The sequence below is a fragment of the Pseudophryne corroboree genome, chromosome 6 (assembly GCF_028390025.1).
Source record: "Pseudophryne corroboree isolate aPseCor3 chromosome 6, aPseCor3.hap2, whole genome shotgun sequence".
NCBI classification, from domain to species: Eukaryota; Metazoa; Chordata; class Amphibia; order Anura; family Myobatrachidae; genus Pseudophryne; species Pseudophryne corroboree.
Genome location: NC_086449.1, coordinates 165,676,914 through 165,699,240, shown reverse-complemented (window position 1 = coordinate 165,699,240; position 22,327 = coordinate 165,676,914).

Genomic DNA, 22,327 nt, shown 5'->3' with positions numbered 1-22,327 from the left:
TCTTCCATGTGTCACTCCTGCTAGCACCCTGCTATGTCACTCCAGCCAGCTCCCCCATGTGTCACTCCTGCTACCACCCTCCTATGTCACTCTAGTCAGCTCTCCCATGTGTCACTCCTGCCAGCACCCCCCATGTCACTCCAGTCAGCTCTCCCATGTGTCACTCCTACTACCACCCTCCTATGTCACTCTAGTCAGCTCTCCCATGTGTCACTCCTGCTACCACCCTCCTATGTCACTCTAGTCAGCTCTCCCATGTGTCACTCCTGCTACCACCCTCCTGTCACTCCAGCCAGCTCCCCCATGTGTCACTCCTACTACCACCCTCCTATGTCACTCTAGTCAGCTCTCCCATGTGTCACTCCTGCTACCACCCTCCTATGTCACTCTAGTCAGCTCTCCCATGGGTCACTCCTACTACCACCCTCCTATGTCCCTTCAGCCCATGTGTGGGAGGGTGTCACTACTTCCAGCACCCTCCCACATCACTCCTGCCAGGACCCTCCTTTGTCTCTCCAGCCAGCTCTGCCATGTGTCACTCTAGCCCACCCTCATGTATCACTACAGCTCCCCACATCAACTCATGCCATTGCAGCAGTCCCTAATGTGTCCTCTGTTTGCTTGTGGGTGTCTCACCTCTAGTATCTGACTTCTTCAGTTTTCAGTCCCTGTAGTGCTGTTGTGTGTCTGGCTGGAGTGCAGCGGTTTCTGTATCTATTGTGGTCACATGATTTAGAGTGTTGGGAGCCACATTTGAATAAAGAAAGAGCCACATGTGGCTCAAGAGCCACAGGTTGGCCACCGCTGCTCTATAAGCTAGGGCATCGGGTACCGCTCCAGCACTCTGGGCATCGGGTACCGCTCCAGCACTCTGGGCATCGGGTACCGCTCCAGCACTCTGGGCATCGGGTACCGCTCCAGCACTCTGGGCATCGGGTACCGCTCCAGCACTCTGGGCATCGGGTACCGCTCCAGCACTCTGGGCATCGGGTACCGCACCAAGAACCTGGGCTACGGGCACCACTCCAGGACCCTGGGCTACAGGCACCACTCCAGGACCCTGGGCTACAGGCACCACTCCAGGACCCTGGGCTAAAGGCACCACTCCAGGACCCTGGGCTACAGGCACCACTCCAGGACCCTGGGCTACAGGCACCACTCCAGGACCCTGGGCTACGGGCACCACTCCAGGACCCTGGGCTATGGGCACCACTCCAGGACCCTGGGCTACGGGCACCACTCCAGGACCCTGGGCTACGGGCACCACTCCAGGACCCTGGGCTACGGGCACCACTCCAGGACCCTGGGCTACGGGCACCACTCCAGGGGCTTGCAACTCCGCTTCCACAGGAACCTCAAGAGAGGAGAAAAACATTCTTTTTTGATTCCTGAATCTATAATGGGGCTCCCTTGCCCAAGGACCCCAATTATAGGACAGAGAGCTTTTTAGTGTGGGTTGTGTGACAAGTACCTCTGCCACAGTAGAGACAGGAGTAGGTCTTGTATCCTGACTCAACTTGGCCAGAGGGCAAGACTCGTCACCACACTTTGGCTTGCGCAACTCACAGGTCTGCAGATAGTGGCCTAAACCCCCACAATATAGGCACAAGTTTAAGTTTCTGCGACGCAGACGCTCCTCTTCTGAGAGCCTGGGCCGCAGAAAACTTTTAAATCTTTTCTCTTCAATTAAACCAGAGGATTCTCTTGTCACCATACTGTGAACAAGAGTCTCTTTAGAGATAGATGTACTCTACGACTTCTGGCAAGATGAGCAAGATTTTAGTCAGTAGGTTTTGCAGTTGCTTTAGGGATTGCTGCAAAACTTCTAGTCGCTCTGGTCTCAAAGCACTGAATACAGAGTTCAGGGCTGCGAGAGATGCCTGCAGGGCTTGCATAGTAGACATAGGAGGATTTAAAACTAGACAAGACAAGACAAGACAAGGCAAGGCAAGACAAGGCAAGGCAAGACAAGGCAAGGCAAGACAAGACTAAATTTTGCTAAACAAAACAAGTTTTTTTTTTTTTTTTTTTAAACACCGGACTGGATTCTAAACACCGGACTGGATTCTAAACACCGGACTGGATTCTAAACACCGGATTCTAGACAAGACTGGATTCTAACACTGGACTGGATTCTAAACACCGAATTCTAGACAGGACTGGATTCTAGACTAGACACTGGACTGGGCCAAAAAAGAAAAAAGTTTTATTTCTTTTTTGTGGTATGGCTGGTGATAATGTTAGGTTCCTGGTGCTCAGAACAAGGGAGATGTTATGAAGCGAGTCCAGAGCACCAGGACGGAATGCTGGGAAAGGGGAATGGAAAGGGAATAGCCCCTGGCGCCCTATCTCCGTTGTCTCACCCGTGCTGTCAGTACACTCTTGCGAGACTATGGTTGCTTGAGCCTATGGCAGCCGCGTTTGAAGGGCGGATTACGTCTGCCCAACTTCGATGCCCCCTCAGGTCTTAATGAGAGACAAAGAGTGAACCGAGACAGGGTGATAACAAGGGGCCCTCTGACTAAACAACAAGGCCAGGGGCTACTAACAAACCTAAAACCAAAGTATGTGCGGCTTGCCGCCAAAGGAAAAGAACAACAAAGGAAATGCTGACCACACGCCGACAATACTTTTGTGTACCGGCGGTGACAGCATAAGCAGAACCCTCTGCAAAACATTAGTGACAGAAATAATAAGGGAATACAGCAGCCTAGGCCGACGGACGCGGTAGTGCCGCTACTCACGGAACCGGTACGAATACTGACAAACGGACAGGAACTCCCAATGCTGCTGACACAGACTCTCAGAACTGGAGGACAGGCAGAATCCCAAACGGCAGACCGGTGGACACCAAGAAGCCAGAAACTTGCACAGGCAACGGTACTGGACCTCAGGACAGGAACGCCTCACGGCAGTACACGGGATCAGACATAGGAATCGACACAGGGACTGACACAGGAATCGACACAGGAAGCTCAGGAACTAGCAGGAACCAAGCTCAGAACTCAAGCAGACTGCAAACCAAGGAATATCACCAGCCTCTGTGAATTGCAAACAGCCAGCATATAACAGAGAGGCCTAATTAATAATCCCATGCAGCTGCCTTGTTGCAAGATTCCAAACTGACCAGATGCAATTAGCAGCCAGGTGAGGCTGAACACAAGGGAACAAGCTGCAATTACACAGACTCACCAGCGGCAGCAGACAAGAGTATTCTAAAACAGAGCAACAGGAAATCCTGGCATGCAAGACAACTTTATAAACATAAAATAGGAATGAACCACTACCTGTGGTTCATAACAGATATAGTAAAAGGCATCCCAACTTTGTAATTAAAACTGTTATCAATTTATCTTGGTGCGGGTTACCCCCCAGTATCTGGCAGGATTGTCTTGCCTGACCAGCACTGGAACTTTTGGCTACTACTATATATACTGCGCACAACTGAAATGCACCACATGTATGGATGGATAGTATACTTGACGACACAGAGGTAGGTAGAGCAGTGGCCTTCCGTACCGTACTGCTATATATACTGGTGGTCACTGTCAGCAAACTGCAAAACTAAAATGCACCACAGGTATAGAATCTAGATGGATAGTATACTTGACGACACAGAGGTAGGTAGAGCAGTGGCCTTCCATACCGTACTGCTATATATACTGGTGGTCACTGTCAGCAAAACTCTGCAATGTACTCCTCCTATATAATACTGCTGGTCCCCAGTCCCCACAATAAAGCAGTGTGAGCACAGATATATGCAGCACACTGAGCACAGATATGGAGTGTTTTTCAGGCAGACAATGTATACTGGTGGTCACTGTCAGCAAAACTCTGCACTGTACTCCTTCTATATAATATACTGGTGGTCCCCAGTCCCCACAATAAAGCAGTGTGAGCACAGATATATGCAGCACACTGAGCACAGATATGGAGTGTTTTTCAGGCAGACAACGTATACTGGTGGTCACTGTCAGCAAAACTCTGCACTGTACTCCTATATAATACAGCTGCTCCCCAGTCCCCACAATTAAGGAATAAGCACAAATATTTTTGCATCAAGATCAATAAACGGAGAGGACGTCAGCCACGTCCTCTCCCTAACATTTCCAATGCACGAGTGAAAATGGCGGCGACGCGCGGCTGCTTATATAGAATCCGAATCTCGCGAGAATCCGACAGCGGGATGATGACGTTCGGGCGCGCTCGGGTTAACCGAGCCATACGGGAGAATCCGAGTATGCCTCGGACCCGTGTAAAATGGGTGAAGTTCGGGGGGGTTCGGTTTCCGAGGAACCGAACCCGCTCATCACTAATAAATATGCGCCAAACCGTCCAAGCCTCGTGGGTTTAGTTAGTGGAGAGGTGAGAGGTTGTGGTCTGAAGAGTTGGTAAGTTTTGAGGAGTCTTTTGTGATTTTTTTTATTGTTGTACTGTGCTTGTAAGTTGTCCTGTTATTCTTGTAGTCTTGTCATTTAGTAGTTTCTCTTATTTTCTGTCATTGAAATAATTTTTTACAGGCTGGGTTTGAAAAATGACAGTTAGGAGTTGATTGGTTGGTACCTTATCTCTGTCCACTTTATTTCCATCCAAGGCTTAGTAAATAGACCCCTTTGTCAGTGTGTGTGTGTGTGTGTGTGGTCTGTCTTTATTTTTCATTGTTCAGTGCTGTTTGTCACAAGTATATCCCAGTATGAGGTTACTGAGGTGGGGGAGGTTAGTGATGGGGGTGAGACAGGGACGGATCTAGACTTTTCTTTTAGGGGGGGGGCGGTTTACTGTTTAATCTTGACTCCACCCCTCTCTAGTCCCAACTCCTCCCATCTGCAATCATAACGCCTCCTCTCTCAATTCCTGAAAAACTGAACTTTTGGAGTGAGACTGAGATAGTGCTTTGTGATTGCTCTATGTACATGTGACTGTGTTGTGGGGTAATTGTATTTATTAGCCCTAGTACCCACACACCTACAAGTGAGGGGCACATGCTCTGTAACCCTTGCTCTCCTGGCTCCTCTGTGCTGCTGTGGTATAGGCTGCAGCACAGCGTTCTGCCTTAGGCTCTCCCTGGAGAGCTCTCTTCATCTCAAAAGTGGGCGTGGATATAACTGTGTTGGGGGGGCGGTTGCCCCCTTCGCCCCCCCCATCCTAAATCCGGCCCTGGGGTGAGAGGGGTGGTTAGTGAGGTGGAGGAAGTAGCAGAAGAGGCTGCAGAATAATCTAGTCAGAGTGATGTAGCTCCACAGCCACACACCATGACCAAGATGGTGCGCAATGTCAAGTTCACCTTTGCAGATAACATGGCTCTGATGCTGGAGATTATGAAGTACCATCGCCAGCTATTTGGACAAGAGTCTGCAAAGGATCCATCCTGCAAAAAGCAGTTATGTGGAAGAAGGTTGTGGCTGATGTCAACAGTGAGGGTGTGGTCATGCGCACAGAGGACACCTGTAGAAAGCATTTCTACTACATCAAATGCCGCATCAAAGCAAAAATAGCCAAGGAGGCAAAGTCAGCATGACAGACAGGAGGTGGCCATCCTTTTGTGGCGTCATATTTGCAGTATGAGGAGCCTCTGCAGATCCTTATTCCTCCGAAAGTGGTGAGGGCAAATTATGTCTGGGACTCTGATTGGCCCAGTAAGGGTGGCAAGTGTTATTTTAATTTTAAGATCCATTTTTAAGCTGTTTTAATATTAAAACATAAATTCACATGCTTTATACTGTGCAGTGTGCTGTAATGTAATGTATTTCTGAATAATAATCATGCTTGTTTTTTGAACATATGTTTCTTTTTTTTATTTTGTGATGGCAATGTTTTGTGTGTCTTTCCTTTTTATGTTTTTCTAAGCCAAAAACTAACCAGAGATGTGTGTCATTGCTGTATTGTTTTCAAGTGGTTTTCTGGGTCCCAAAGTGTTTGTTGTATATATTTTTTTGCCTTTCGCTTTAAGAAAATGTCTCGACTTAATGTTGTAATGTATTCTGGCCTGATGCCTACATGGCAATAGTGTCTTGATCATTGTATGGGCCATGAGCATGACTGATATTACTCTGGGTCCGCTCACAAGACTGACATCTATGTTGACAATGTGGGGGTAATTCCAAGTTGATCGCAGCAGGAAATTTTTTAGCAGTTGGGCAAAACCATGTGCACTGCAGGGGGGGCAGATATAACATGTGCAGAGAGAGTTAGATTTGGGTGTGGTGAGTTCAATCTGCAATCTAAATTGCAGTGTAAAAATAAAGCAGCCAGTATTTACCCTGCACAGAAACAATATAACCCACCCAAATCTAACTCTCTCTGCAAATGTTATATCTGCCCCCCCTGCAGTGCACATGGTTTTGCCCAACTGCTAAAAAATTTCCTGCTGCGATCAACTTGGAATTACCCCCAATGTTTTTTTTTAGCATATATTGTTGAATATTTGTACTTTGCAGGTACAGTTAGTGCCTTCACCTACAGTATGTACTGTCACCACTTAAGCTCCAATTTAGCTTTACTTTGTTTGAAGTACACCTACATCACCTCTTATAATTTTTGTGTTGTTTGTCTGCATTTCAGTATGGTCACTGACTAAATCATTGATATGGAGTTTATTGTTAGGTCATGCTGCAAATTCTGTTTACATAATTTGTGAGTGTGCATCTGTTCTGTGTTTACAGATGCATTGTATGTTGCTAAAATGTTTGATATGTGGTAGTCCAATAGTTTTAACAATTCTGCACATTTTTAGTGTTGTGTTGTTGTGTGAAATAGCATTTTTTAAATTGATATCAAAATGTAAGTACAGCAAACAATAGATCGTGAAATTTGACATACGAGCATATTGAAACACGCCGGAGGCAACTAAAACAATTTGAAATCCCTAGCACCCCAGGGGGGGAGGGGGGGGAACAGCAGCACAGAGTATATCAGGAGAAAGCATAACTCTGGAATTGCTGGAGCAATATTCTCAAAAATTGGTAGACATATGCCTTACAATCTGGACAGGGCCGGTTCCGGGGCTTCTGGCGCCCCGGGCGGCATTAGGGGGCGTAGCTTTGTACAGGGGGCGTGGTCATTTACACCCCCTGTACAGACTGAAATGATGTGCAGTGCGCGATGACGTCATCGCGCACCGCACAGTAAAGGACCTCTCCACGAAGGGAAACTACTGCCCCCCTGCTGCCCTTGGCCGATGCCCTCCCCGCTGTCGCTGGGGGCAGAGAAACTAGACGCGTACGCGTCTAGTTTCCCTTCGTGGAGAGGTCCTTTACTGTGCGGTGCGCGATGACGTCATCGCGCACCGCACAGCAAAGGTCCTCTCCACGAAGGGAACTAGAAGCGTACGCGTCTAGTTTCCCTTCGTGGAGAGGACCTTTGCTGTGCGATGCGCGATGACGTCATCGCGCACTGCACAGTAAAGGACCTCTCCACGAAGGGAAACTAGATGCGTATGTGTCTAGTTTCTCTTCCCCGCAGCAGCGGGGGGGGGGGGGGGGGGGCATCGGCCAGCGGCAGCAGGGGGGTAGCGGGCAGCGGGGGGCACACAGCAGCAGCGGATCTTGCCCTGGTCCTGCACCCTCCGGAAGGCGGTGCCCCGGGCAAAAGTCCTGCTTGCCCGTGGCAAGATCCGCTACTGAATCTGGAAACAAACACTGTGGGGTTCAGACACCCCTAGCACCCCTAGGGGTGAGGCAGCAGCACTGAATATTTCAGGAGACAGCCTAACTCTGGAATGCCTGCAGCAATTTACAACAAACTTGGTAAACATATGACTTTCACTCTGGAAGCAAACACTGTGGGGGTCAGACACCCCTAGCATCCCTAGGGATAGGACAGCAGCACAGAGTATGTCAGCAGGCAGCATAACTGTGGAAGGCCTGGAGCAATTTACACCACACTTGGTACACATCTGATTTACAATCTGGAAACAAACTCTCTGGGGGTTAGATACCCCTAGCACCCCCAGGGGTGGAATAGCAGCACAGAGTATTTCAGCAGACAGCATAACTCTGGAATGCCTAGAGCAATTTGCACAAAACTTGCTACACATATAACTTACACTCTGGGAACAAACTCTGTGAGGGTAACACACCCCTAGCACCCCTAGCGGTGGGCCAGCAGCACACAATATATCAGGACATGCATGATATGTCAGTGATGACAGGGCTGCATGTGACAGGGCCAGTGACATGATGTGAGGAGGGGAATGCAGGTAGAACAAACCCACACACTGAGAGTTATATACTGGAAGTAGTATGCCCCCCCTGCAGCACAGAGTATATCAGGAGATACATAATGTGCTGCGCTATATAAGAAACTGTAAAAAAATCGATAATTTCACAGGGACACTAACATGATGTGAGGAGGGGAATGGAGGCAGCAGGAAGACACAGACTGAGAGTTGTATAGTGGGAAGAGCAGGGTCCCTTGGGGGACCAAAAAGGGGTCCGACCAATATAAAAAGTGCGTCATGGACAGTGGCGTGCGGTGAGGTCAGTGGCTGGTGAGGCACTGCAGCCATAATGTCCTTTGAGTATCGACGATGACTCCTACTGCCGCCGAGTCAATGCCCACTACTGCCGCTGCACCTGCCAATGCTCGCAGCCCCCCTGCTCATCAAACTTGTAATGAGCTGGAGGCTAATATATTGTCAACTTTTATAAAGTTATGGGAAAGAGAGAGAAGGAATATGGGTGAGATGGGAGAGAGAGGAGGAATAGGGGGATACGGCAGACAGAGGGGAAGGAATAGTGGGAGAAGGAAGAGACAATGAATAGAGGGAGACGAGAGAGAGAGAAGGAATAGGGGGAGATGGTAGAGAGAAAAGGAACAGGGGGAGATGGCAGAGAGAGAGGAGGAATGGGGGAGACGGCAGACAGCGAGAGAGGAATAGGGGAAGAAGGAAGGCGTGTCTGGACAGTTTGTGGGGTGGGCTGTGGTGGCTGTGTGAAGTCATGCAGCCGATGTGCCCAAAAACATGGTGGGTAGCTGCCTGCCTTCGCAGCTATGCTGCATAGGCAGGGAGCTACTCGGCAAGTGCGAAAGCATCGCCACTGTGCAATGTTTTCGCATTTCTGCGGGGGACTGGTAGGGCCCGGTATGCGGGGTGGAGTAGCCCTGTGCTGGGCATGTCAGAGAGTTTGATCGCAGATGTACGTTTTTTCGCACATCTACGATCAACTCTGAATTAGGCCCATAGTTAAAGGGAAAGTAGACAGACAGGAGAAGGATAACTGGGAAAGGGGAGGGGGAGTGGTGGAGACACAAAAGGAGGGGGGTATAAGCAAGGGGGTCAAAACAAATACCGGGTTACTGGAAATGAGATGAGCCATCTGCAGCAGCAGGAGCCTGAGAATGATGAAAGTATGCAGCAGGAATAACAGGAACCAGGAAAGGACATCCGCAGGGAACACTCCAGACAGGATACACAGGGGACACAGCTACCTGAAGAGCAGCACTGAAAAGAAGGTAACAATTCAGCAAGTCTTCTGCTGAGCCCAGTTGAGGAGTCAGGAGGGACAAGGCCAGGGGCGTTGCTACTGTATACCAATGGAGGCCCCATAGCATATTTTCTATGGGTCCCCTGAATGACTGCTCAGAGGCACACTCCCCCCCCCCCCCCGACTATTTGAAGACCCCCCTGGTGGAGGGGGATATGGAGGCTGGCTACAGGGAAGCACACTATGGGGAGGGGGGTTATGGAGGCTGGCTACAGGGGAGTACACTATGGGGAGGGGGGGTATGGAGGCTGGCTACAGGGGAGCACACTATGGGGAGGGGGGGTATGGAGGCTGGCTACAGGGGAGCACACTATGGGGAGGGGGGGTATGGAGGCTGGCTACAGGGGAGCACACTATGGGGAGGGGGGGTATGGAGGCTGGCTACAGGGGAACACACTATGGGGAGGGGGGTTATGGAGGCTGGCTACAGGGGAGCACACTATGGGGAGGGGGGTTATGGAAGCTGGCTACAGGGGAGCACACTATGGGGAGGGGGGTTATGGAGGCTGGCTACAGGGGAGCACACTATGGGGAGGGGGGGTATGGAGGCTGGCTACAGGGGAGCACACTATGGGGAGGGGGGTATGGAGGCTGGCTACAGGGGAGCACACTATGGGGAGGGGGGGTATGGAGGCTGGCTACAGGGGAGCACACTATGGGGAGGGGGGTATGGAGGCTGGCTACAGGGGAACACACTATGGGGAGGGGGGTTATGGAAGCTGGCTACAGGGGAGCACACTATGGGGAGGGGGGTTATGGAGGCTGGCTACAGGGGAGCACACTATGGGGAGGGGGGTATGGAGGCTGGCTACAGGGGAGCACACTATGGGGAGGGGGGGTATGGAGGCTGGCTACAGGGGAACACACTATGGGGAGGGGGGTTATGGAGGCTGGCTACAGGGGAGCACACTATGGGGAGGGGGGTATGGAGGCTGGCTACAGGGGAACACACTATGGGGAGGGGGGTTATGGAGGCTGGCTACAGGGGAGCACACTATGGGGAGGGGGGTATGGAGGCTGGCTACAGGGGAACACACTATGGGGAGGGGGGTTATGGAGGCTGGTTACAGGGGAGCACACTATGGGGAGGGGGGGTATGGAGGCTGGCTACAGGGGAACACACTATGGGGAGGGGGGTTATGGAGGCTGGCTACAGGGGAGCACACTATGGGGAGGGGGGTATGGAGGCTGGCTACAGGGGAGCACACTATGGGGAGGGGGGGTATGGAGGCTGGCTACAGGGGAGCACACTATGGGGAGGGGGGCTATGGAGGCTGGCTACAGGGGAGCACACTATGGGGAGGGGGGTATGGAGGCTGGCTACAGGGGAGCACACTATGGGGAGGGGGCTATGGAGGCTGGCTACAGGGGAGCACACTATGGAGAGGGGGATATGGAAGCTGGCTACAGGGGAGCACACTATGGGGAGGGGGCTATGAAGGCTGGCTATAGGGGAGCACACTATGGGGAGGGGGTATGGGGGCTGGCTACAGGGGAGCACACTATAGGGAGGGGGCTATGGAGGCTGGCTACAGGGGAGCACACTATGGGGAGGGGGTATGGGGGCTGGCTACAGGGGAGCACACTATGGGGAGGGGGCTATGGAGGCTGGCTACAGGGGAGCACTCTGTGGAGAGGGGGCTATGGATGCTGGCTACAGGGGAACACACTATGGGGAGGGGGGTATGGAGGATGGCTACAGGGGAGCACACCATGGGGTGGGGGGTATGGAGGCTGGGTACAGGGGGCTACATTGACTACAGAAGATAGCTGCAGGCTGACTATGGGGGTGGAGGTTTGGGGACTGGCTACAGGAGTGGTAGGTGGGAGTTAGAATGCATATTGCAGGCTGTGGTGGAGGAGCTGGAGGCAAAATACTGTATAGCTTACCTGTGGCCTGTGGCTGTCAGGGGATGAAGGAGGAAAGACTCAGAGCAGCAACACGATCCATCACCTGACCGGCCAGCAGCAGCCTAAACTTGGTAAGCTCCATGGAAAGTTTGTGCCTGGGTGGGGGTGGAGCTACACGCATGGACAGGAAGCTGCCAGTGCCTGCAGCTGCAATATATCAGGAGGAGGGGGGGGGGGGGGTGTGCATCGCAGGGAGGTCGGCTGTCAGGGCCGGTTCGAGCCCTCTCTGCGCCCCGGGCAGGAAATGAGGGTGTGGCTTAATACAGGGGGCGTGGTCATTTACGCCCCCTGTACAGTAGTTGCGCCGCTTAAATGCTGAGCGGTGCGTGATTACGTCATCGCGCACCGTTCAGCAAAGGTCCTCTCCATGAAGGGAAACTAGACGCGTATCGTCTAGTTCCCTTTACAGGGGACACAGCCGCACAGCCGGGGGACACAGCGGGCAGCGGAGGGCACAGCAGTGGCAGATCTTGCCATGGTGCGGCGCCCTCCGGAAGGCGCCAGTGCCCTCTGGAAGGCGGCGCCCCGGGCAAAAGTCCTGCTTGCCCGTGGCAAGATCCGCTACTGCTGTCAGTGGCCACGGGAGTTTCTGACAGCAGCATCAAGGAAGGGGGGGTTTGGCTGCTTCTGACTGTGGCATCAAGGTAGGAGGTGTCCTATTAGCTGTATATCAAGTATTCCGCATGAGTAGGCAGGTAGAGAACAGACAGGCAGGGGGCCTAGACGTAGTCGGGGGCATGGCCTAATCACGAACTCGTGGCCACGCCCCCAATAGATAAGAGAAAATCCTTATCATGGGGGGGGGGGGGGGGTAGGTGGGGACCCATTAGCTGCCGCAGGTGAAGCTTGGGGAGTAGTCAGTGTCAGTGAGCCCTGGGAAGTTGGGTAGCCAGTCCGTCCCTGCCCACTACCCAATCACAACAGCCTCAGTGACAGGGGCGTGCTTTTATATGGACTGAAAGCACGCCCCTGTCACAGAGGCACTTCTAGAGGTGCCGCTTACAGCGCTTTTTTCAATGGACTTTTACTGCCCTATGTTTGGCCCCGCCCCCCATTTCCGGCCCTTCCATTTTGACAGCAGGAGGCACCGAGAGCAGTGCCTCCAAACCATTTAAAACTTTTTAACATGATAAAAATGATTTCAATAATATAAAGGCTAAAGCAGATACTTATGACACAGAATCTGTGTCATAAGTATCTGCTTCATATTATGGTAATCATAAATGACAGGGGAGGCACTGCCTCCCCTGACTGCACATCCCTGATCATGGAAGCACGATATGCCTATATACTAGATCTTGATAATGTTGATTATCTTTACAGGAATTAAAGCTATACCTTAAACACACCTTAAATACACTTTAAACCTTTAGCCGCTGTGGCCGCTATACTTAATTCACATACGCACCTTTTACGCTATTAGCGTAAAATGGTTCCGTAGTGTACAGACTTTGCGTACACACGCCGCGCTGACGGTACAAAGTACTTGCAGGCAATACACACCCAGAGATACACTTTTAACCTTCTACAGCAATGCTATGCAATAATAGTAATAATACACTTTAAACCTTAGCAGGGCAATGAGCACACGACACCAATTGTTAGTTTACCGCTGGGTTCCGACACCACAGTGGATTATTTCTGAAAGCGGGTTTACAATACAAATTATACACTACAATACAAGACAATATATATAACAGAATAATGGCTACAGTCAATGTACATACGTGAGAATATTCACGTGCGCTTCCTGGTCCAGTCCTCCGTAATCAAATAGATAACGTTGTGAGTCTTGTGTCTGGCTGGCCTGCAGCAGGCTTTATTTATACAAGTCTTCCAAAAGCAATACAATGGATACTGTAATCCCTTTGTCCATTGGATACAGGGATGCACTTTTACAGTACAGGAGAGGTCATAGGTTGATTTGAAAAGGTAGGCGATGTCTTTCTCAACTGCTCTTGTGGGTGGTCTCCTCTGGATTCCCGCCGCATACATAATAAACAGTAAATACAGTTTATATCTATATTCTGCTTCTGCACATAACTATCCGCAGGAACATGCGATCTTCCGCAGACCAACACCGGAATGTTTCCCTTAAAATACCCTACAGCTCGATACCAAATACCACCTTATAACCTTAGTCTGTCCCCTCCTATCCTGTAAAGGCGAATCCCCTTGTTCTGCAACCATTTAAACAGCTATAACTTTCTGATGTGGTGCAAGGAGACTATGTGTACATTGTGCACTATTTGGATTAAATATGTAATGTGTTCTGATGGCCCTCCATGGGTACACAAACTCTGCCGTAAATACCCATAACACGCGCCGATGCGCAGGACCGCGGGAGCGACCATACGCAAAGTGCGTACATGTGCACGCACTGCAGAACAAGTGCACGCGCAGTGGGCATGTGTGTGCAGTTTGTACGTGATGTGTGTTCTGTAATATTTTTCGACTTTGACAGTCCACCCTTTGGCAGTCACCAATAACTGCCACTATCTAATTACTAAACAGAAAAATATCAATACAATATCTACAGACAATTGGATGGTCGGAGGAGAGTTGTAGGTGGGAAATGTATGACCTAGTGGGATAGTAAAAAGCATGTATGTATGAATCCATGTCTGAGGGGCATGTATCATCGTGCCGTATATGTTCTAAATAAGCTTCGAGGTATTGCGAAGTATACATTAAATCCTTCTTATCCCGTATTAAGGGTCTGTAAGTGGGCCGACAAACACTACCGAGCTCTTTTCGGCTTCTTGTTCCAACAAATGGGGTGCACATTTAGTTGATGATACATGGAGGGGGAACATATGTGAGTGCTAGTATATGTGGATATCACCTGTCGACTATGTGTGTCATTATCTGAAGGTTGTAGAGATGAAGATAAGACACATATCTAAAATACATTCACATAACATTTACATAAACATTCTTGGGTAGGGCTGATGTCTTTTCCGGATGGGTGTATCTGGGCAGAGGGGGAACCAAAGGAAAAACGGGTGAAAGAAACAGGCCATGGAATTCATTTGCAATCCTTATCATAACACTGTCTCTATGGATGGGTCGTAAATTAAATCTGCTGCTATAACAATGCCCTCGCTCCTTAAACTCATCAAATTTGTGCTGTGCTTGCACCGCGTCAGAATTCGAACACACCTAAATATCAAGTCAATAATTATGACGACTCCCAGGATACACAGGAGAAACTTCCCTACACTCATAACATTTTGAGCCCACTCTCCTAATCCTGAGAACCAATTTCGTGGGTTCAACCATGAGACCCAGCCGGTCAGCTCATTACCCACAGCGGTTAGGGGAAGGTTGTGTCTCCTCCGGAACTCCCACTTCAACTGCAAGATATCGTCCATCTTTTGATCGATGATCTCCGTAGGGTCGTCAGTGCTGTTTGTAATATACGTACAGCACTTCACACCATACTGAGTTGCCAAAGTGACACAGTACCCACCCGTCACGGCTGTGATATAATTAAGGACCATCCTGTGCTGGATCAATTCCGTCTTGTAAGCTTGTAACTCCCTTCCCGTATACCTGAAGGTGTCGTCATACATCTCAGTGATATTATCTGTCAAGTTCGCTAGCGCATGGATATACCTATAATTTATAATTCCTCTGGCAGTACGGGTGATGTCTAATGAGAGAAGGAATTGAATCCTGGTGGATTCGTGGATCAAATCAGAGGCTACGTGCTCTGTCCTATCTATGAGGTGTCTCTTGATGATGTGTTCATAGTGAGTATGAGTATAAGGAGCCTGAGCACTGCGGTGAACATCTTTCATCTTATCATGGGTTATGGTCATGACCTCTGGCAACACTCTTCCAACATAACACAATCCCTCTGAGTTCGGGGCAAGCCACTTATACGCCTTCCTCCCACATATGAAATAGGCATCATCGGGGAGAACATAGGGGACAGAATATGACATTACAAACTTTCCAAGTAAAAAACCCTATCCCTAGTTCTCCCATCTGCTCAGTACAAGTATCGGGCTGGATGATATGAGCACAGTACCCTGGTGATACTTCTCCAACCCACATGGTCTTGCTTCCTCGAGTATACCTATACCGAAAATACCTTCCACTGTTGGCTATTTGGCGTATAAGTTCAGAGTCTATGGGTATCCTATCAGCTCTGTGCGAAAAGGCCATTGTCTGGTTATTCCACGTCACTTCCCAATTTCCCGGTTTTCGGTAATTGGAAATATTGAAACATAATAAGGATCTATCTACATGATACTGGTGGAGCTTCAAACTAGGGGGCCTAGAAATATTGAATTTCTTGTCCACCGGTCTCCCACCCCATAATTCGAGTACCTCATCTATTGCTAAAGGGTACGGTACTAATCCTGACTTGCTCTGACCTTGAGGTACTTGTGAGCACACCCAGCATTCTGTCTGGTTTAAGACCTTACCCACTAGTGAGTGGTAGTCACTCAATGGATGACGGTCCATGTTGATATTAAGGCTGGACTGACATCTCTGGATGCACCCATCCTCGACTATGTTCTCACAATTCCTACAAATGCAATTTTCCTCAGACAATAACCCTTCACAGTGCCTCCGAGCTCCTTGACTACCAGAGCGCTTTCTGATACTCGCCTTTGCTCGAGTAATGTGTTGCTCTTGAGATTCTACAAATCCATCCTCGCCATCAGAACCCATTCCAGATCTTTTCTCAACCTCTCTGGGACCCTCACCGAAACAGACTGTCCTGGTCAACAACAGGATTAACAGGAAATCCCGGAACACAGTCTCTTGGAGTAAGTCCATCTTGTTAAGGGAAGAGAAGGGAAACAAGAAGGGGGGGGGGGGGGAGATAGAGAAGAAACGAAGGAGGGCAGTGGGGAATGGAGAAAATAAAAAAAAAACTGGTGCGACAACCACCTCTGGTCTTGTTGTTCTCCGCGCTCAGGTGCCATCTCAACAGTACTGCCTCTCAACCTTCCCGGAACAGACACTCCAGTGATACGATGTTCTTTACACTCTGCTCTTTGTCACGGGTTCTCTCTGGGTCAGCGACCTTTCTGTAGTGAACATAAATCTTGCATTTCAATGTGTTTAACTGTTGTGTATTATCAGTTGTGTGAAGTAGACCATCTGTGGAAAGTGAAAAGAGAGGGGAAATAATAAAAGAAAATTTGTCAGATTTGCGTTCACCATCAGGCTGTCACACCATCATGTATATCGGTATCTATGCACAGTCTCCCTTCACCAGTATTCCTATTCTCCACCCTCTGTGCATGACCAGGCACACTGATACTGGTGTCCCTATGCTGGTGAGATACTGGGGGCAGAGCTCTGAAAGACCGAGTAGGCATGTGACGTTTGAACTGTAATCCTGTCGGTGAACTTAAGAGATGAAGAGGAAACTTTGAAGACAAATCACAGAGTTTAGTAACAGATAAGTTTGTAGAGGCGAAGAAGATTTTACAAAGTTTGACATCTGGATTGGGCACTACGGGGAATGATTCCCTAATCGGTCTGTTCCCCTAAAAAAATATTCTATGTGTGTTATATCTCTACTGGGACTATCCCAGCCATCAATCCAGTGTCTTGTCCATTCTAAGTTCATAGGGAACCCGGTATCTTTGAGATAATTTACTCTACCTGTGATGGACATGCATCTAGAACAATGAAATGCAACATTAGTCTTCGTGGGTATCTTACATATTTTGTGCTTCCTGGGTGGGAGCACTCTATATGTATACCATCTCTAACAAAGCTCCTGTTAAGTTACTTAGAGGTCACTTCTGCTAGAGAGAGAAGCAGAAGTTTAGAAGCCTCCTCCTAACCCCAGTAAGTTTTGTCAAAAGGGTAAAGTTGCATTTATTCTGTTCTTCCCATTAACCGAATCTGTTTTTTTCTATATGTCTCGTGATTCCTTACTATATGTCCCTTGATCCCGATTATGTGAGTAGTAGTGTGGTTCGTATTCTCTGTCTAGGGTTCTATCTTGGCTATGCGCTCTACTACTCCTACAGTCTTTGGCAAAATGCCCTTCCTTCCTACAAATTTAGCATGTTCTAGGTCTGTCCCAAACAACAGGGGTCCGGGTTTTTGGCTGATGGGGTTTTGCCGTAAGGGCCTGTATACTTACCATCATCAGTTTTTTCCCCCTGTGACTCCCTGTGTTTAATGATGTTCCTATCATGCTCGACAGCGGACTCTCTCAATGCAGCCACTGAGATACCTCTCCAGCTTGGTAGAGAGGTCTGTACCCTTGTTCTGAGTGCCTCCTTCAACCCGTCCATTAATACTGAAACAGCTACCTCCCTATGATGTGCATTGTCTCTAATGTCCTCGATCCCAGTGTATCTAGTCATTTCCTGCAGTGCTCGATGGAAATATTCGGATGCCGTTTCACCTTCCTTTTGTCTTATGGAAAAGATTTTATTCCATTTGACAACAGTAGGGAAATATATTTCTAATTGCAGATTGATTTGTCGTACCTTCTCCTGAGTGTACTCATCAGTGATAGGTACTTCTTCGTCTAAATTGCAATCAGTTATGAACTTCGCGGGGTCAATATTGGAGGGTAAACATACCCGTAGTACTGTTCGCCAATCTTTGTTTGTGGGTTTGGTGGCATTACCTAACTCTTTATTGAACCTCTGGCATGCGACTAGATCCTTTCTGGGATTGGGAAATTCTGACATAATTGACCTCAATTCTGTCCGGGACCGGGGGCAATGCATGGCAATGTTCCTGATGGGAGTGACTCCCTGAGCATCAGTCTTCCCATTGGGGACTGCAATCACCCTGACAGGATTTAATTCAATTACATCCTTCTGGTTTGATTCTACAATGTGGGGTGCTATGGTTTCTGCATAATGTACGGTACCGTACTTACCTGTGGACACGACCTCACTTATCCCTCTGCTAGGGGGCCTGACTACTGTTCTTGTTGGTTGGGCCGTGCCCACCTGAGTGTCTTGTATGGTGGCTGCTAGAGAGAGTGCCAATATCGTGCTGGACTCATCTTCTTGTTCGCAATCCTGGGGAAAATTTAAAACAGGGTACAACTGGCAAGGGTTAGGGTTAGTACATTTTGCAATTACACTCTTATTCTGTACCAATGTATCATTGCCTGTAGCCATTTTCTTCCCAACAATATATGGTGGTGGTGGTGCCGTCGCCATTGTTTTCCCGCTAGGTTTGGATCCTGCTGCGCGAGCTAATTCCTTTTGCATATCCCCCTCCTGTTGCCATAAATTGAAACAGTCTGTATGTTTAATCCTTTGTTTCTTGGATTTTATCAGACATATCCTTAACCTTAAGTTCTGTAATACCTCTGGTTCAAAGCTGCCCACTCTAGGGAATGGTACCCTATCATTGTTGGTCATACATATCCGCTCATTACATAAACCTTCTGTGTGTGAACCATATTTTTCACACATGATAAACCTTGCTGAGCCTTTTGGCCACAATTCTGCCTGAACCCTGTCTAAACGTCTCTTACTTGAGCAACTGGCTCCCATATTTGTGGGTCTCTTCTAATACCTTTAAAAAATTCCCACAAACACCAAAATACTCAAAATAAGTAGACGGTGGAAGTATACCTGAGCGCCTTCCACTCGCTCGCGCCCACGCTGGCCAATACAACGATACGCTGTTGATAGTGGATCGCAATGTACCCAACTTAGGGCTCCTATCAGACCTTACACCGTAATTTCTTTCGGTGGAAGTTCTGTTTGGAATATTTTCCTAAGAGATGCAGTGAAAATTTCCTTTTTGGTATCTTTCAACTGGAATTGTTTGTAGGGTGAAAAACAGAGAAATTAGATAACTATCCTTCACCCTTTCCAGTGAAGCCCACCAGGGAGATTTCCCGAAGTTATCAAAGAAAAACCCCTTTGTCTATACAATCACGTCTGCGTATGCTCTTCCACAGCAAATGTGACACAATAATATCACGTTGCGCTATGCAGAACAAACGGACATGTGATGCAATAGCACAGCCTATAGATACTAGTTATCTATATGCCCTACGATTGTTGTAGACCACCTAGTAGACCACCTAGTAGACCACCTAGAGTTGTATGGTATACCACTCAGTCCACCAAGACCACCTAGTCCACTTTTTTTTTAATAACGCAGGGTTGCGAACCCTACGCCACCGGGTCTCTACTAACCCAGTGTGTACACCTAGACCACCTAGTAGTCCACCTAGTCCACCTAGTTCTTGGGTTCAGTATCCACTCACTCCTGCACTCGCTCACTCAGATACACTTTATTTTTCTGTACAGAAAATTATCATTCAGACAAGCAGCTTTACTCCCAGAGGCAATACAGTAAATAAGGGTTTTATACTAAACTTTGGAAGCTGGGCAATCTTGTGTTATTGTAGCGTGGCTGCTGTCTCACCTTTAAACTAAACGAACTATTGTGTAATTTGTACTTAGCGACCGTATTCTTACGCAATTTGCGTAAATACGCGACCGTGCTTACGCCGTGTGTGCAGTTCCGTACCTTGTCCGAGACACGTGTACAAAACCGTACTTCCGCAATAGCACAAATCATACAATTTCTATAAATGTGAGCAATATTAAGTATAATTGCTCACTTAACACGCCACACAGTTTCTTTTCTGTATAAACCTTTATAACTAGGCCAGACTGCGTTTGTGTTTTGCACTTACTTCCTTAATATTTATATTATGAATCCAGTAATCTGAATGTTATGGCAACAATGTGGGAGAGTATGCACAGAGTATGGGTGTACGCTTTTGTTGTGTACGCATTTGGCGCCAAAAATAAATTCACAGATTTTAAATAGCTTTGTTCCTGCTTACCTTACGAGTTCTTACCAGTCAATGTACATACGTGAGAATATTCGCGTGCGCTTCCTGGTCCAGTCCTCCGTAATCAAATAGATAACGTTGTAAGTCTTGTGTCTGGCCGGCCTGCAGCAGGCTTTATTTATACAAGTCTTCCAAAAGCAATACAATGGATACTGTAATCTCTTTGTCCATTGGACACAGGGATGCACTTTTACAGTGCAGGAGAGGTCATAGGTTGATTTGAAAAGGTAGGCGATGTCTTTCTCAACTGCTCTGGTGGGTGGTCTCCTCTGGATTCCCGCCGCATACATAATATACAGTAAATACAGTTTATATCTATATTCTGCTTCTGCACATAACTATCCGCAGGAACATGCGATCTTCCGCAGACCAACACCAGAATATTACCCTTAAAATACCCTACAGCTGGATACCAAATACCACCTTATAACCTTAGTCTGTCCCCTCCTATCCTGTAAAGGCGAATCCCCTTGTTCTGCAACCATTTAAACAGCTATAACTTTCTGATGTGGTGCAAGGAGACTATGTGTACATTGTGCACTATTTGGATTAAATATGTAATGTGTTCTGATGGCCCTCCATGCGTACACAAACTCTGCCGTAAATACCCATACCACGCGCCAATGCGCAGGACCGTGGGAGCGACCATACGCAAAGTGCGTACATGTGCACGCACTGCAGAACAAGTGCACGTGCAGTGGGCATGTGTGTGCAGTTTGTACGTGATGTGTGTTCTGTAATATTTTTCGACTTTGACAATCTCCAACCAACGTAAATTAACGAACAACTATCATCCTAATTTACCATCCTCATCCCGTACCAAAGCACGGGTATTCAGCTATCTACAATGTTATTTATACTGTGTGTTTAATATTTACATTTATTTTTGTAAACAGACATTGAGAAAATCCCGGGCAATGCCTGGTACCCCAGCTAGTACTGATATAATTTGTCAAATGTCAATCTGCAAAGTTTATTGGCAGTATTTCAATGTTATTGTCAAAATGACAATGTGTCGATATATGTTAAATAAACATACAATTATTTTTTAATTATTCAAAATTTGTAGATTAATTAACATTCATTTACAGTGAGGCAAAAGTCCGCTACAACCTCGGTCCCTCTCCCCACTCCTACTGAAGCTGATGAGGAAGAGGAAGAAACAGTGGATTTTTATTTTAGGACAAATTGTGTCAAAGTATTAATTTGTCCATTTTTTTGTAGGTCCATTCACACACGTGTCTCCACCGTGTAAACGGAAGTCAGACGTCTCAGCCAGACCCCCCCACATGTCTATACCACATCAACTCATCTCAGACGTCTTAGTCAGGCTACCACTTCAACTCCAGGATCGTCCCTCGCCAATGTCACCACATTCACCACACCTGCCTGGTGAGTAAAATAAAGACAAACACATTAGGACGCACACTTTCACACACCCACTTTAACATTACTCAAACAGTGTAGTAGTCAAATTTAGTAAAGCAGTTTAGTCACAAAGTGGTCATGTAATAATAATGCAGCACAAAGAAAGGTAACATTATGGGGTCAATTCACTACAGTTTCTAAACATGTGAAGTGTTGACAATTTTTAGAAGTTTTAGTGATTTTTCACCTAGGTGCTTAAAAGCATTGGTAAAACTGAATAACAGTACAAACTTATACTTACATACAACTGGTCTCTCGGCGGACACTATTCTTGAAGAAAGTCAAGCAGCTCAAGAACTGCAATCAGAAAAGAAGGAGACATTTGACTCAAATACCTCCATTTAAATTTACACATTTTAATTTGACTTAAATACCTCCACCCGTGACAACTCCTACATATGTGTGTTCTCCTACCACTCAAAGGACACCTCAAACCCACATGATCCCAACAACACTCCCAGCAACAGCTGTTTTGGAACAGCTGAACCAGCCGGCAGGCAAATAACTTTGATTGTCTGCGGAGGCAGACACAATTAATTGGGAGCATGGCCCATCACCTACCCAGATTAGGCCGCAACATAAGCAGACAAAATACAGACTCGAATGGCTAACACCATGGAATTAATGAGGGCTGACAATAACTGAATGCTGGACACATTTGAAAGAATCATGGATGAGA